This window comes from Corvus moneduloides, chromosome 8 (assembly GCF_009650955.1).
Source record: "Corvus moneduloides isolate bCorMon1 chromosome 8, bCorMon1.pri, whole genome shotgun sequence".
Lineage (NCBI taxonomy): Eukaryota > Metazoa > Chordata > Aves > Passeriformes > Corvidae > Corvus > Corvus moneduloides.
This window is the reverse complement of record NC_045483.1, coordinates 35,913,745-35,927,883: the sequence shown is the minus strand read 5'-3', so window position 1 is coordinate 35,927,883 and position 14,139 is coordinate 35,913,745. Positions and strand designations below refer to the sequence as shown.

At 43.2% G+C, this 14,139-nt stretch overlaps 1 protein-coding gene across 15 annotated transcripts in view; it reads left to right on the top strand.

The window, feature by feature from the left end:
• Window positions 1-14,139, top strand: part of PCDH15 (protocadherin related 15) — a 684,600-nt gene that overhangs the window by 167,291 nt on the left and 503,170 nt on the right. For 14 of the 15 annotated variants that reach the window (XM_032115593.1, XM_032115587.1, XM_032115586.1 and 11 more), the window contains exon 3: window positions 10,211-10,288. The exons of the other annotated variant lie outside the window; for it this stretch is intronic. The gene's annotated coding sequence lies outside the window, so the exon portion shown is untranslated. The remainder of the gene's footprint in view (window positions 1-10,210; window positions 10,289-14,139) is intronic. 15 annotated transcript variants of the gene reach the window in all.

The window sequence follows — 14,139 nt, the reverse complement described above, 5'->3', positions numbered from 1 at the left end:
GACACCCTGTTAGGCAGGGTGGTGGTAGCAGTCTGGTAGAATGGTGGCTGCAGTCCTCTGAAGCACTGATCCTGTAGTAAAACAGTCTGCTCTTCCTCAGGAGGTCCAATGGTGGCTGTGTAGCTCCTGTCCTCTGGAAATCCAGTGGGAAGCCAGTCTCTCTGGTGTTCAGCCTCAGCTTATATCCACGATGGGATGCTTGGTTCCTCCCTCTGGGTGGAGCATCTCACAATGGGGTAACGAGTCATGAGGCAAAGTGTTGATTAGGCTCATTAACAGAAGATAGTCCGGAGGGAGTTATCTCTGAGTCAGGCGGCAGGACAATGATGGGCAATTAACAGAAAGATAGTCTGGGGGGAGGAGGCAAGGAAACACTGCCCCACCTGATTTCAACAGCTGATGGGGATGGTAATAGAATACACTGCAACCCAGGACAAGGACAAAGCCCTCCAGGTTCAGGTTTTCACTAGACAGTAATCATCTCTCCAGGTTCCATCAGGTATTTGAGATGTGGCAAGATGACATGCTTCCATAATCTCCTCATGTTGTGAAGTTTTCTACTTTCCTCTGGCACAGTGGGCATTCAAACACATTATGGGAATGTTTACACCTGGCATCCTACAGGGATGGTCACCTCTGACACACAATGGGAATGTTCACCTCTGACACACAACAGGAATGTTTATACCTGACATCCTACAGGGATGTTCACATCTGACATCCTACAGGAATGTTTACACCTGGCATCCTACAGGGATGTTCACATCTGACACACAACAGGAACATTCACATCTGATGTTTTTGGCTGCTTCTGCAGATGATGATGTTCACTCTGTGGGGACTCGTCCGTCACTGGGAGCAGTTCAGACAGCAGGAGCTCCAAGGTCAGCACAGCAGCTTTTTCTTGGCTGTGCCAGAAGAGCTGCTCCTGCTGCTCCATGGATCTGGCTCCAACCTTGTGGGGAACCTCCATACTCCATGTGCATGTCCTGGGCTGGAATTACTGCCAGGCTCTCTCAAGGTGTGCTTTGGACTGGGGCACTTCTGTCTTGGTGTAAATTGTCATGGAATCATGGAATGGTTTGGGTTGGAAGGGACTGAAAAATCATCTCTTTTCACCCCCTGCCATAGGCAGGGACACCTTCCACTGTCCCAGGCTGCTCCAAGCCCCAATGTCCAGCCTGGCCTTGGGCACTGCCAGGGATCCAGGGGCAGCCCCAGCTGCTCTGGGCACCCTGTGCCAGGGCCTGCCCACCCTCCCAGGGAACAATTCCTTCCTAGCATCTCATCTAAACCCTGTCTGACTTTAATGCTGAACCATGGTTGCTCAAGCAGGTTTTATTGAGCCCAGCTTTAGAGGTGGTGCTGTTTTGGGCTCTCTCAGCCCTAGGTTGAAACTAAACTGTAGTCACAGGGCTGGGCTGGGTGACTTTTAAAGCATCCTAAAAGAATCTGTCTGAATATGGAACTTCTATAGGATCTGGGCCCTGTTTTGCAGAACTCCTACATGGCCTTATTTCTTATTCTAATCTGGTAGAGATGATTAATTTGCTTCAATACATTTATTTTTAAATGTGTGGCTTAGATTTTAATGTGGGTTAAGCCTTGGATTTTCATCTGGGTTGCAACCTAGTCCACAACAGTGTCTTGACAAAAGTTCAGTATCTTATATGGCTTATTGTTTTTAACTTGTTCTGTAAAAACTTTTCACATCTGTTGCTAGTTATCACTAAAATCACTACATTAATGACTTTTGCTGAAATACACTTCAGTAATTCTCATATTGTGCTAATTCCTGTTCCAAACTAAGATTTTTTGAACAGATGTGTTTACCTCAAGCAAATGTCTTAAATTGTTCTCAGCTGTTGTTTTTTCAGGTGGGGTTTTTCTGGCATGGGTTTTTCTGGGTTTTGTTTTTTACTTTCTTGCTCTTCAGCTCCCGAGTTGCCTTGATCTGAGTAACTGCAGCTGTTCTCAACACCAACCCTTCCCCTCCTGTGAACAAGTACCAAACCTCTCCTGGAGGAAGGGTGTGTATTTTGACTTTTATGTGTTGAGAGAGCAGATTTGGGACAAGTTTTTCAGGATTTCAGACCTACAGTGGACTATAAACAGAAACAAGAAAGCTGCTGTATTTTCCATACTTTCTGATGTCGTTTCAGAATCATGTTTTAATTCACGTGTATGTGATGGCTTATACTGAATTACCCCAAGAGTTTTCTGATGTTAAAGTCTGTTTTGGCCTCCCAGGTTTTACCCACTTGATAAAGAGTTTATTCCACCAAAACTGAAGGTGCCCACACTTGTTTTGAGAACTTACTTTTATTGTTGCTGTCTCCTTGGCTGGAATGAGCTCTGTTATGTGTTTTCTATTTCTCTGTTGAACTGTGCTGCAGATGACAAAGTGCCACCTGCTCCTACCTCTACAATTCCTGCCCAAGTGCCCAATTCCATTTTTTTCCAGCTGGTGTTTTAATACCATTCAGTAATTCATTACTTCCAGAAATTCTCTGGGTTTGGTGCTGTGCTGGCACCAGCTGCTGCCAGAGGTGCACAAGTGCCCTGATGAGGGCAACAGGGATGGGTCATGATGAGTCCTCTCCTCCCGACCTCAGCTGGAGAATTATTTTTAGCAGTGCTCTCCTCCAAGCCCTTTATTGTTTGCTGAGACAATGCAGCTGCACTAAAATACTTCCTGTGCACAGGGCATTTTGCATATCTTCAGCTGCACTCCCAAGGTAAAAGGAGAACATGAAATTCTTCACAGCTGAATTGTGGAATTCCAGAGAAAATTCGTATTTCATCTCCTCCAGCCTTGCCTCTATTAAACGCAGCCTCTCTTAGCCCTTATTCGAAAAAACAAAGAAGAAACTACATATTTTTAAAGCGGAATCTGCCCTGCATCCATTTGGATTTTTTGGTTTTTTTTCCTGGAGTAGCCACTAATTCCAGAAATCAACATCCAGAAAAAAGCGTAAAGAACTTAGAAGCTGATTAAGAGTCTCTCTTACTCTTTGTGCTGCTATCAGCCGACACTGTGTTTTAAAACATGTCTAATTTAGCATATTAAACTGCAATATACTTATTCTGTTTCTTGTAAGGGATAGAAAGGAAATGAAAGATCTTTTGAAAGATTTTTGGCCCTATTTCTACCAAGAGTTAAAAAACAATAACAATAAAGCTGCCAAAGTGATACAGAGATCTTATCTCAGGCCTGACCGTTCCATTGGTTTTGATCAGCAATATTGGGCACGGAGGGATTTTAGCTCTGTAATTGTTTGGATTATGCCTGGCTTTTGTGAAAGCAAAATTGCTCCGTTTTAATCCGGTTATGCTTAACAAAAGACCGTGAAATCTCAGCCGTGGTGTTTGGTTTTCTTTAATGTTGATGCTGAAAACTTAGGGAAATTGTTGTCTAGCACTTATAATTAAAAATCAGATATTAAATTGAGTCTGCATCCTGCTGCAGGATTGATTCCAGAGTCATCCCTAATGATGGGGGAATGCCTCTGCCGTGATTAGACAGCTTCAAGCTCAGAGGAAAACCCCTTAATTAGCTGGGAGAAGAGAAGCTGCTGTGGCTGAGGCTTTGCAAGGTGCTTAATTTGCCTACTTGTCTTTGGCTGCAGGTGCCACTAATGCTGAAAACACATGTTGTAGAAAATTTTCAGGTTTTGGGGGAGAGACATTAGAGAAAGACTAACTTATTTCCTCAATTCCCTTTTTTTAGTATTTTCCCCTGTGGGAAATATCAATATATAAATACACTGATTTATCTTTGAACATCACAATTGTCTCTCTTAGCAGTGATGGCTAAAGTGACTTCCTTCATTTATCCTTAAAATAATTGTTCTGGTTATTCCCATTATTTGATTGTCAGCAATGGAACACGCTGATTCCAGAGGCACCGTTGGCCATGGAGAGCAGATTGTCTGATAAAGTTTTTATTTCAGGATGCATTTCCCAGGAATTTTGTTGGCTTCCTGAAAAAAATGTTTATCACCACATCAGGGATATTCCTCAGCTCTTGGCATCCTTTAAGACTGGGACTCTGTTTTCAGAACTCAAGCAAATACTGCCCTTTTCAGGGTGATTTTTTCTTTTAAATCAGTGCAAGAGCAAAGCAGGAATTCTCATCAGTTTAGAGCTTCCTGTCATGTTTTATACACACTGCCTAAAGCATAAATCACTTAGAAATTCATCTTTCAGAAATCATTGCCACTTAAAGGAATATTTATCCTTTCTATGGGCTGGACATGAAAAGCCCTGAAGGAAAGCAGATGCTTTTAGAAAGGCTTGATGATACCTGGGCTTGCAGTAGGATGTGCTTTTTAAAATCAGACCAGATACTAGATCTTTAGCATTTTTAAGGTGGTCTGATAAAGCAGACTTGCAGCTGGACCCCTTTCTTACCTGTGCTATTTTTTTTTGTCCACCAGAGTGACACCTGTACTTATTTTTTATGGCCATTCTGTACACCATGGTTTATGTTTTGGTAGTGTCATATGTGAGCACAGGGAGAAGAGCGATGACTGAAGGTGGTGGTGGAAGTTTTATGGCATTGCTGGATCCAGCACTTAAAGGGAGTTACTGGAAATGTGGGAGCTTTGGGACATTCCTTTCATGGAACACACCACCAGCACACCTGGGTTCTGCCTTCCAGAACATTTTGGGTACAGATCCCTCTGTTCACCCCATCCTAAGGTAATTCTTGAGCTTTCCAGGTGGGCATCACTCTCTGTGACCAGACCTTGTCCTGATGATGAAATTCCCTTATTATATGGACAGGTAACAGTAGGAAAGAGAGCAGAAGATCAATCCCTGGCACCTCACTCTATTCTGGCTGTGTTAGTACTGTAGTGAGGTGCAGAAGTGGTGGAAAGATCAGAGGAGACATGGAATTTCAGGCCAGGGAATCTTGCTTGGTGTGGGATTAGGCCCTGGAGTGGGCAGTGCTGGTGACAGGAGCTGCTGCTGGCACAGAACTGGGGGCACTGGTGGATCCACCTGGCAGCTGAGCTGACCTTCAGTGGGACCTTGAGAGGCTGGAGAGTTGAGTGGAGAGAAAGCTGATGCGGTTCAACAAGGGGAATGCAGGTCCTGCACCGGGGCAGGAACAACCCCCAGTGCCAGCACAGGCTGGGGGGACCTGGAGCAGCTCTGTGGGGAAGGACCTGGGGGTGCTGGTGGGAGACAAGGTGGCCATGAGCTGACAGAGTGTCCTTGTGGCCAAGAGGGCCAGTGAGATCCTGGGGACATCAGGAAGAGTGTGGCCAGCAGTCAGGGAGGGATCCTGCCCCTCTGCCCTGCCCAGGTGAGGCACATCTGGAGTGCTGTGTCCAGCTCTGGGCTCTGCAGTTCATGAAGGGCAAGGAGCTACTGGAGAGCATCCAGCAGAGGCCACAGAGATGATTTGGGGTCTGGGGCATCTCCATGATAAGGAGAGGCTGCGGGAGCTGGGCCTGGTCAGGCTGGAGAAGGGAAGGCTGAGAGGGGATCCCATCAACCCGCACAAATCTCTCCAGGGGGTGTCAGAGGAGGGTGCCAGGCTCTGCTCAGTGGTGCCCAGTGACGGGAAGAGGAGCAATGGCCATACAACACAACAAGTTCCATCCCAACATGAGGAAGACCTTTCCATGGAGGGTGGCAGAGCCCTGCAACAGCGGCCCAGGGAGAGTCCCCCTCTCTAAGACATCCCAAACCCAACTGGATGTGTTCCTGTGCCACCTGCCCCAGGTGCCCCTGACTGGGCAGGAGGATTGGACTGGATGATCTCCAGAGGCCCCTTCCAGCCCCAGCTATTCTGGGATTCTGGGAATATTTATTGTGCCAGCTTGTGGCCAGCACTGGGCTGTGTATAACGCAGAGCTGGTGGTTTTGTCTGATACTGCCCTGCCTCGTGCAGGGTGGGAATTCCAGGGGATTTTCACCTGCTAGGAGCAGCAGCATTAATCCTTGCCTGAGCAGGGACTAAAACAATTTCCTCAGGTGGTTTCAGTGTGCTCTTGCAAATTGTCTTGGCTCCTAAGCATTTCAGGCTGAGGACACTGGGAATTCTTTATAAAGCCCCCTCAGCAGGGCTGTGCATCACAGCACCTCTGTGTAAGGCAGGGGCTCATTTTCCAGTTTGCAGGGGGGTCAGAGGGAACATCAGCACATCCTGGGGTCATCTCTGCATCCTCAGGGTTGGTAGTTCCTGCTGTCAGCATCCTGTAATTACTGTTTGGGAGCTGAATTATTTAGTGTTCCGTGTTTCACAGCTGCTGAAGGGATGAATTTTATTTACTGCCTCAGGAGCTGGTTATTCCATGTGTGAGTAGGTGGATATCCACGGAGAGAGCCCTTCACTCGCTGCCCTTGCACTCCTCAGATTTGTTTCTCCTATCCAAGGAACAGATTCTCTTTCTCGAGGAAGGGACAGCCATGTAAACTGTGTTTGAAGGATGCAAAAAGGGTTGGATTTTTTTATTATCTAATCTCATGGGGAGAGAAAACGTTTTTATTGTAAGATGCCACACTGCCTTATCCCCTCTCACAATTCCACCTCTCCTGGGCCATTCGGAACAACAGGTTCTTCACAAGTCTGAGAACAATGAAAGAAGTCTGTGGGATTTTAGTCTTTCACTGATTTGAAGTCTCTCACAGTCACATTAGTTTAAGTAGACACCCCAGAAAAGTGAAAAGAACCCCTGTGTTTAACTCTGTAAAGTCACACTGCTCTTGATAAAGCGTGGGTTTTAATTCTGAATCTGTTTTATTTCCTACAAGGCCTTAAAGTTATTTTTCTGTAGCTATAAGGACATGGCTGACCTAGAATAGACTACATTTTTAATCTCATTAGGAAAAAAAGTTTCAATATTTATGGTCTTGAATTAATTGGGTGATTAGTTCAGTTTTGAGCATCACTTAGGTGGCTCTACACTGACTTTACAGAGGAAAGATGATCCTGAGGTCCCATCACTACCTGCAGTGTGAGGTCTCAGAAAGGTTTAGCAAAAAATGTTAATTTTATTATACAGTTAAAAGTCACTACAACTGCGAAAATTACACCAAACTTATTTAGATCTTGTTTGCTTTTAGTTTGAAACTTTTTTTTTTAAATGCAGCCTTAGTGTAGCACTGTTTTGGTGAGTCTTGGTTTTGTTTTGGTTGGTTTTTTGTGGTTTGGATTTTGTCCCCATGGACAAAACCCCTTTCTTAAAACAAGATAAGGAGAAGCTATTTGTAGTAAGTTTATTTTTGTTGTTAATCTCATTATGTGTATTCAGTAGGCTGACTTCTACCTTTTAATTTGTTTTAGAAAAGAGCAGGGCAGATCTTATTTTTTTTTAGTTTTTCAAAACACAGCCATGCCTGTTAAAATTAATTGGAGTTGAAGGTCAGTGTGTCAGTGCTGGTGCAGTTGTTATGACACGTTTTTAGGAGCTGAATCTCAGCAGCATTTAGAATCACAATCAGCAATATTCAATTAGAGGAGCTGAGGGAGGATGCTGGTTAAACTTCTGCTTGTCCTGTTGCTCTTGCACTGATTTAAAAGAAAAAGTCACCCTAGAAAGGGCAATATTGCAGGGTCAGGAGTGGGACTGGATCCTCATGGGTCCCTGGCAACCCAGGATTCTGGGTTGGGTCCAGACAGAAATTCTCTAACTTGCCAAAATAAACAACCAAATGACCCTTTCATTCGATTCAGATTTACTTGATGGGTTTTTTTAACTTTAAATCAGAGTACGTAGGGAATAAAATCTGTTGGGCGGGCTGAGAATGCAGCATTTCAGAGCCAGTGAATCAGGGAGGTTTGACCATTCCCTGTGCCTGGTTCCCTTGTCATGCCAGTGCCATCTGGAATTTTGGATGGGAGGGGGAAGAGCTGCTCTGTGCTGTAGCAACCCAAGGCTTTCACTGGATGTGGGCATCAACCTTCCCTTCCTGCTGCTGGCCCAAACACAGGTGGTCCTTGGCCCTCTGATGTTGAAAGGGCAACATCAAAGACGAATCCCTCAGCTGGAGCTTGGGGAATGCTGTTCTGCTGTCTCTACTAGTGCAGGAAATCAGATTTTGAAGAATCTACTTGGGCTCTGGTCCTTTGGCTTGGAACTAAATTCCTACCACTTGTTTATGCACAGAAAGAAGGTCAGCAGATCATGAGGGGGCTGGGAGATTGAATTGGAATTCCTCTGATCTCTGAAACCACCCTGCTTCTTTCCTTGTCCAGAAAATCCTTCCTTTCTCCTCTGGTAAGGACATCAAGGAACAAATTAGAAAATCTGAGTTGAGCTGATAATACATGAAAGGTGTTAAAGAATCTTAGTTAATCGAAATAATGTGTTTAAGTCTGTTATTACTGAAAGTTAGTCTGGTGATCCTTTATAGGTTTCTGAGCTGGAATGGCAACTGAAAATGAATAATTTTATATTACAGAGTGTTTTCATGTGGCAGGGAATGGCACAATGCTGCAAGAGCTGTACCAATTCTAGACTTGCTATTTATTTAACATTTGTTTAAAAATTAGGTTTGTATCAGGAATTAAAAGGATTACATTAAAAGTAGAGATGACTGGGTGAACTGTTGTGCCAGTTATGGGAAATTTAAAAATAGCTTTGGGTATAATAAGCAACTTCATTATATGAATGCAAAATATTTTCCTATCATTAAAAAATTAAAGAATGTTCCAAATGTTATTTTAGCTCCTAGGGAAAAAAACCTCTCAAAATCTTAATTTTTTTAGAGTTATTGCTTTGTTTTTAAATGAACTGTTACCTGCAAACTATTTTCAGAGCATTTCACTGATGTCAGAGAAAATACTCTTAAAAAAGCTCATCCACCTTGAAGGGAAATAGCCATTGAGTTATTTTCTGTCTCTTCCCTCAGCACTTACGTTAATTTATTAATTGTCAGAAACAACTACAAAGCCGTGCTGCACTGCTCCTGCTAATTTTGATTTCCTCAGAAAGTGCATTGTTGATTTCACTTGGAAAAAGCCAAGCTGTGCTTGCTGGAAATAGCAATGAGATGCAGAGATGAGAGGGATTGTCATGGGAACGTTTTATCATCCATGGGAAGTGGCTCATGATCCTGCTGTAGCTTCCTTGGGTGGACTGGGAGAATTTGTTCTTTCCCAGAACCAGGAGAGCAAAGCCGTGTCTGACCAGGGGGTTTCAGGGATAACAAGGCCACACACAAAAATAAGTGGTAACTTTGCTTTGTGCCCAAGCACAGACACGCTGAAATCTGCTTTTTGTTCTTATTTTCTGCATCTGACATTTCACGGGGCTCCTCAGGGGCAGCCTTTTAGCAAAGGGCTACCACCGAGTGGTAGCAGGAGTGATTTTGGTGTCATCCAAACTCATTCCCTACCTTGAGTGTTTCCTCACAGCCAGGTCCCCACCGCTCCAGGGCAGAGCCTGACTTCCAGTTTTAGGAACTTATTAAAGGTTTGTACAAAAGGAAAAGAAACTTTGCTTCTTGTTCCTTCCTCAGCCTGGTTATAAATGCAGCCAGTGCCCTTCGGGGGCAAGAGAGTGCCAGGATGTTCCTGCCTTTGAAACTGCAGCATAGGAAAAGCCAAATGAATAAAGAGAAGTTCTTTGGCCCTGGAATTCCTCCTAATTCCCAGTTTTAGTGAGCTTTAGTCACATACCTGCTTGTTCCGTGTGCTTTGCCTCATCCAAGCTCAGTTACTGCAGCATTAAATATTGTCTGTGTGCTTATGAATGTATAAAATAATGGGAGAAATTGAATTATGACAGTGATCCATGGATGCATTTCGGAAATCATACACAAGCACAAGGAACCATCAATCTAGTCCTGCAACAGTTTTTAAATTTATTGAGCCTGTGTACTGAAAATGTGCAATGAACTCATGTATTTTAAATCACCATGTTTGAGCTAGCACAGCTGGGCTTGTTTTGTTGGTGGCGTGGTCAAATGACCTCAGAAAATACATATTTTGAAGTATATTCCCTCTTGCTGAAATCAAGGCTGTTACTTGAAGGATAGGTGGGAGAATGCACTCAAAGGCATTGGTTATAAATCAAACCAATCCTTTCTCTGCAAAGCCTTGATTTATGCACGTCAAATTAACTTTTCCAAACTTGCTGCAATTTATCTCAAACATGGGACTTCTCAAAAAAAAGGGAAATGAAATGTATTTGTGCTGTGTGCTCAAGGTAAAATTTTTGAGTCAGTATTAATCAGGAGCAATGTGTTCCAGGACGAAGGGAACGTAATTCAGCAGATTCCTTTGGAGCAGCAGTTGTTCTCCTGACTGACAGAGGGACCAGAAAAAATGGTAAGAAAACTTCTTCTTTTAACTGGAAAGTGTGTCTTCAATTCTCTCCCCCTCTCTCTTTTTTTCCTCTTATTTTTAATCCACTACATTAATAATCCAAAAATGCATATTGGGAGTTTTGATGGTGGAGTGTTGAGCAGATGAAATAGGTCAAGATTAAACTGTTTAACTGGAATTGTGTAATAGCAAAGAAAGTGCGATGGTTTATCACCTCCAGAGGTATAACTAATGTGTCATTTCTGCTGTTCTGCATGTACAAAAAATAGTTCTGGGCTCTGGGATAGATTTATTATTCTTCATTGATTGCCTCATTCTGTTGCAGGACATTTCTGGCAGTAAAGCAGCAGAACTGTCACATCCATCATGATGTGTCAGAGATGTGTCAGGGCTGGGGCTCTTTTTTGAACTTTACTGCTCCTGAAAAATGTAGCTGAGCATTACAGGCAGAAGTCTGACATTTCCAAGATGAAAATCAATCTTTTTTTATGTGGTGATTCTCAAAGCAGACTTGAGCTTTGATTGCACAAGGAGTTGGGGGATACAACAGGGACACCAAATAATTTGGGTAACAGATCTGGCAGGTGTTCTGTAATGAATATAAATTGGAGAAATGATCATAGAAGAGACACTCAAGTCAAGATGGCATAGCAAACATTGATCTGCTGCTGTCACAGCTGGGAACATGAAGGTTTTTCTTTTTTGGTTCGTGTATTTTCTTGTATTTCTCTTTAAAGCTGAGGACTAACCAGGTGAATACAGCCTGCTGTGAATTCATATTCCGTATTGTACCATATTCAGAGGTGAAAAAAAAGAAGAACTGTTAAAATTAATTGCTAAAAGCATGAGAAGCAATGAGAGGTTCTAATGTACAGGAAGGGAGGGCAGATTAAACACTTTGAGCTTTAAAATGAATGCTAAAAGAAATGTTCAAGCAATCTATATAATTGTAAATACCTTGAGAAAAGGAAAGTCATTGTGTCACAGGTCCAGGGGCTCAGCACCTGGGCATGAGGGTGTTATTAGAGACAAGAAAGGACAATTTTAAGCTGGTGGCTGTGTCTAGAAGCAGCAGAAGTCTGAGGAGAAGGGCAGCACGGAGCCACAAACAGCCAGACAAGCAGAAATTTTTAGATGCTGGGAGTGTGATGATAAAATATTTTGATGTTGGGTTGTTTCCCAGGGAAAATGTTTGGAAATAATGAGCAGACTGGTCTTGTTTCCTCATATTATTTTTATTCAGGGAAGTAGCCAAATAAATAAGATGATGATGTGATACTCAGTTGTCCCCTTCCAAGAGGAAGGAGCATGGAAATTCCATATAGTAGCTACTTTGAAAGATCAGCTCAAGATAATCAGTGGCTATTTAAATCAGGAGGTTTTAGCTTGGTTGATTCTCAATTTAGCCACTCAAATGCACACTGATTTTCCCCACAAATAATTCCCTGTCAGAGACAAAACACTGGCTCAGTTTTGTTAAGGAGTTTAGCAAGGCATGAAATGCATAATTAGGGGAGGAACAGTTTCATCCCTCTGAGGTTCTAAGAATCATTTAAATTAGGACAAACAGCAAAAGTCCCTTGAGCACACGAGGAGTCTGAAGTTTAAACAAGATGACAGCTAAGATGGATCGATAATTTCTCATCCCCACAGTTACTAATAATAAGGTGAAGAAAGAAATATTGGCTATTTCCAAGCTAAAGGCACTGAGAGAAGCAAATCCACTCCACTCCAGAGTGGACTTCATTAACACAGATTGCCTTCAGCCCATTAAGCTTCAGCACTGGGCTGTTTTAAGCAAGAGTTGGTTTCTAAAACTCTGGAAGCCAAGGAATTAAACCCCACCTGAGTTTTTAAAAGCATGTTTTCTGAGCCTTAATAAAATGACACTTTGTCTTACTTCTGTATCTCCAGTCATGCAGGAAATTAGAGGACTGGCTTCTTCCTGCAGACTTTGGGTTTCAGGCTTCAGGCTCAATTTGGCAGCTTATATTCCTCAAATTGGCTTGTAAATGAGATATTTGTTTCTAAAGTACGACTGATAATCAACCTGCTTACAAATACTTACAACGTGGACTCATCTCTCATTTGATTCTGTAATTATATGATGGTTTTTCTTGTCAAGAGAGCTCAGAAACTTAATATTGATTTATGTTCCTGAGTTTCTGAAACTGCAGTGTGTCATTGTTGAGCATAATTTAGAGTGGCCTTTTTTCTCCCCTCTAATCTTGTACGTGCCAAGCTTGAGCTCATTTGGGGCTGGAATGATCTCAAAAATCATTTAACCCTTGTGTGGGTGCAGTGGCATGGATGGAGATGATGTCATTGAGGTGTCTGGTTTCTTTCTGGTTATCTGTTTGATATGAAATGATCTTTTCAGCCAAGGCCCTGAATACCCTCAGCATGAGAATTATTAACATTCCTATCTCTTGGGTGTCCTGGGAGGCTTTATCTGCTCCTGACACAGCAGGAGGTGGACGTGGATGCTCTGCTTGTCTGTGTCCCAAATGCACTGGAGGTGCTGCAAAGTGCTGTGCTGACACCCCAAAGACAGCCAGACCCTGAAGGGATATGGCTATGCCTTCTCACTAAAGTGAGCTCCTCAGTGATGCCCAAAATGTTTAAAATTAAAATAAAACAAGGCCAGGTTTTGATGGAATTAAACCTCAAATGATCAGTCTTTCTTCATGAACAAGACAAAAAAAGGTAAAAAATCAAGGGATTGCCTTCCAACCCAATGCAGTGTGGAACTCTATAATTCTATGATCAGTAGATTCTGTGTTGTAATAATACATTAAGGGGCAACTACATTTAAGGAACACAGTGGTATTCTTGCTTTCTGTCAGGTTTTTTCACTTGTATTTGCACTCCAGACTATCTGTAGAGGCCCAGGCAAACTGCAGTCTATGCCCTAAAGTCTCTGTGGAAACCACTGCATCACAGTCCCCCAGATCAAAGGAGGCTGCATTGAGCTGATGTATTTACCATGCAGAGAAAGAAATGCACAAACCTGGTCCATATTTTCAATTCATTTTCATAGCAAAACTAAAATAATGATGTCGAGAATTGATTTCAGCTTTTGCATTAATAAATTGATGGGAATGTTCTGAGCATTAAATTCTCCTGGAATTTCTTTTGAAGCATGATGTGTTATTTGAGAGACAGTTTGTGGGATGTGGAAATGAATTTTTGACACATGTTGACGTTGTGATCAGAGCTCTCAGTTTCCCAGGATGACATGAAAACGAGGAACTGATCCAGCAGTGGCTGGATCAGGTGGGCTGTCTGTCATGGATACTTCTGTGTGTGTGCTGATCCTGTGCTTCCAGTCCCTGACCTGGGATCAGACAAGGAAGTGTGGGATGTAGGCAGAAGTTTGGGCTATTTGGTTTCATTTGCATTGGGAGAGTTTTTTGTTAACTCAGTGTTAACCATTCCAGTTTACTCAGCTGAATATGAAGTGTCGAGGTTTCAGGACTGCCGTGCTCACCCCACGTTTCTTTAACTAGGAGAGGATAATTCCTGTAAGCTGGAAGGCTTGAGTAGCTCGAACAACAAACTTTCTTCTGAGGGCTGGTTGCCAGTGGTGGATGGAGGGCAGTGGTGGGTTGCAGTTTTAAGAGGATCATCAGAAGCATGGGGTGAGGAGGAGTCCAGCAGAGAGAGGTGGTGAGGTGGGCAAAGCTTGTGGAGTGCTCCCAACTGCCTTGTCAAAGGGACAGCCTTGGGAACTGTTCATTTATTTGCTGTTTGATGAGTGGAGCAGCATTTCTGTGCCTTTGCAGACTGACTAGTGTCAGAGGGGGTTGTTGATTGTTAAGTTTGGTCCTTGTGGAGGGAGCCAGGCACAGGCT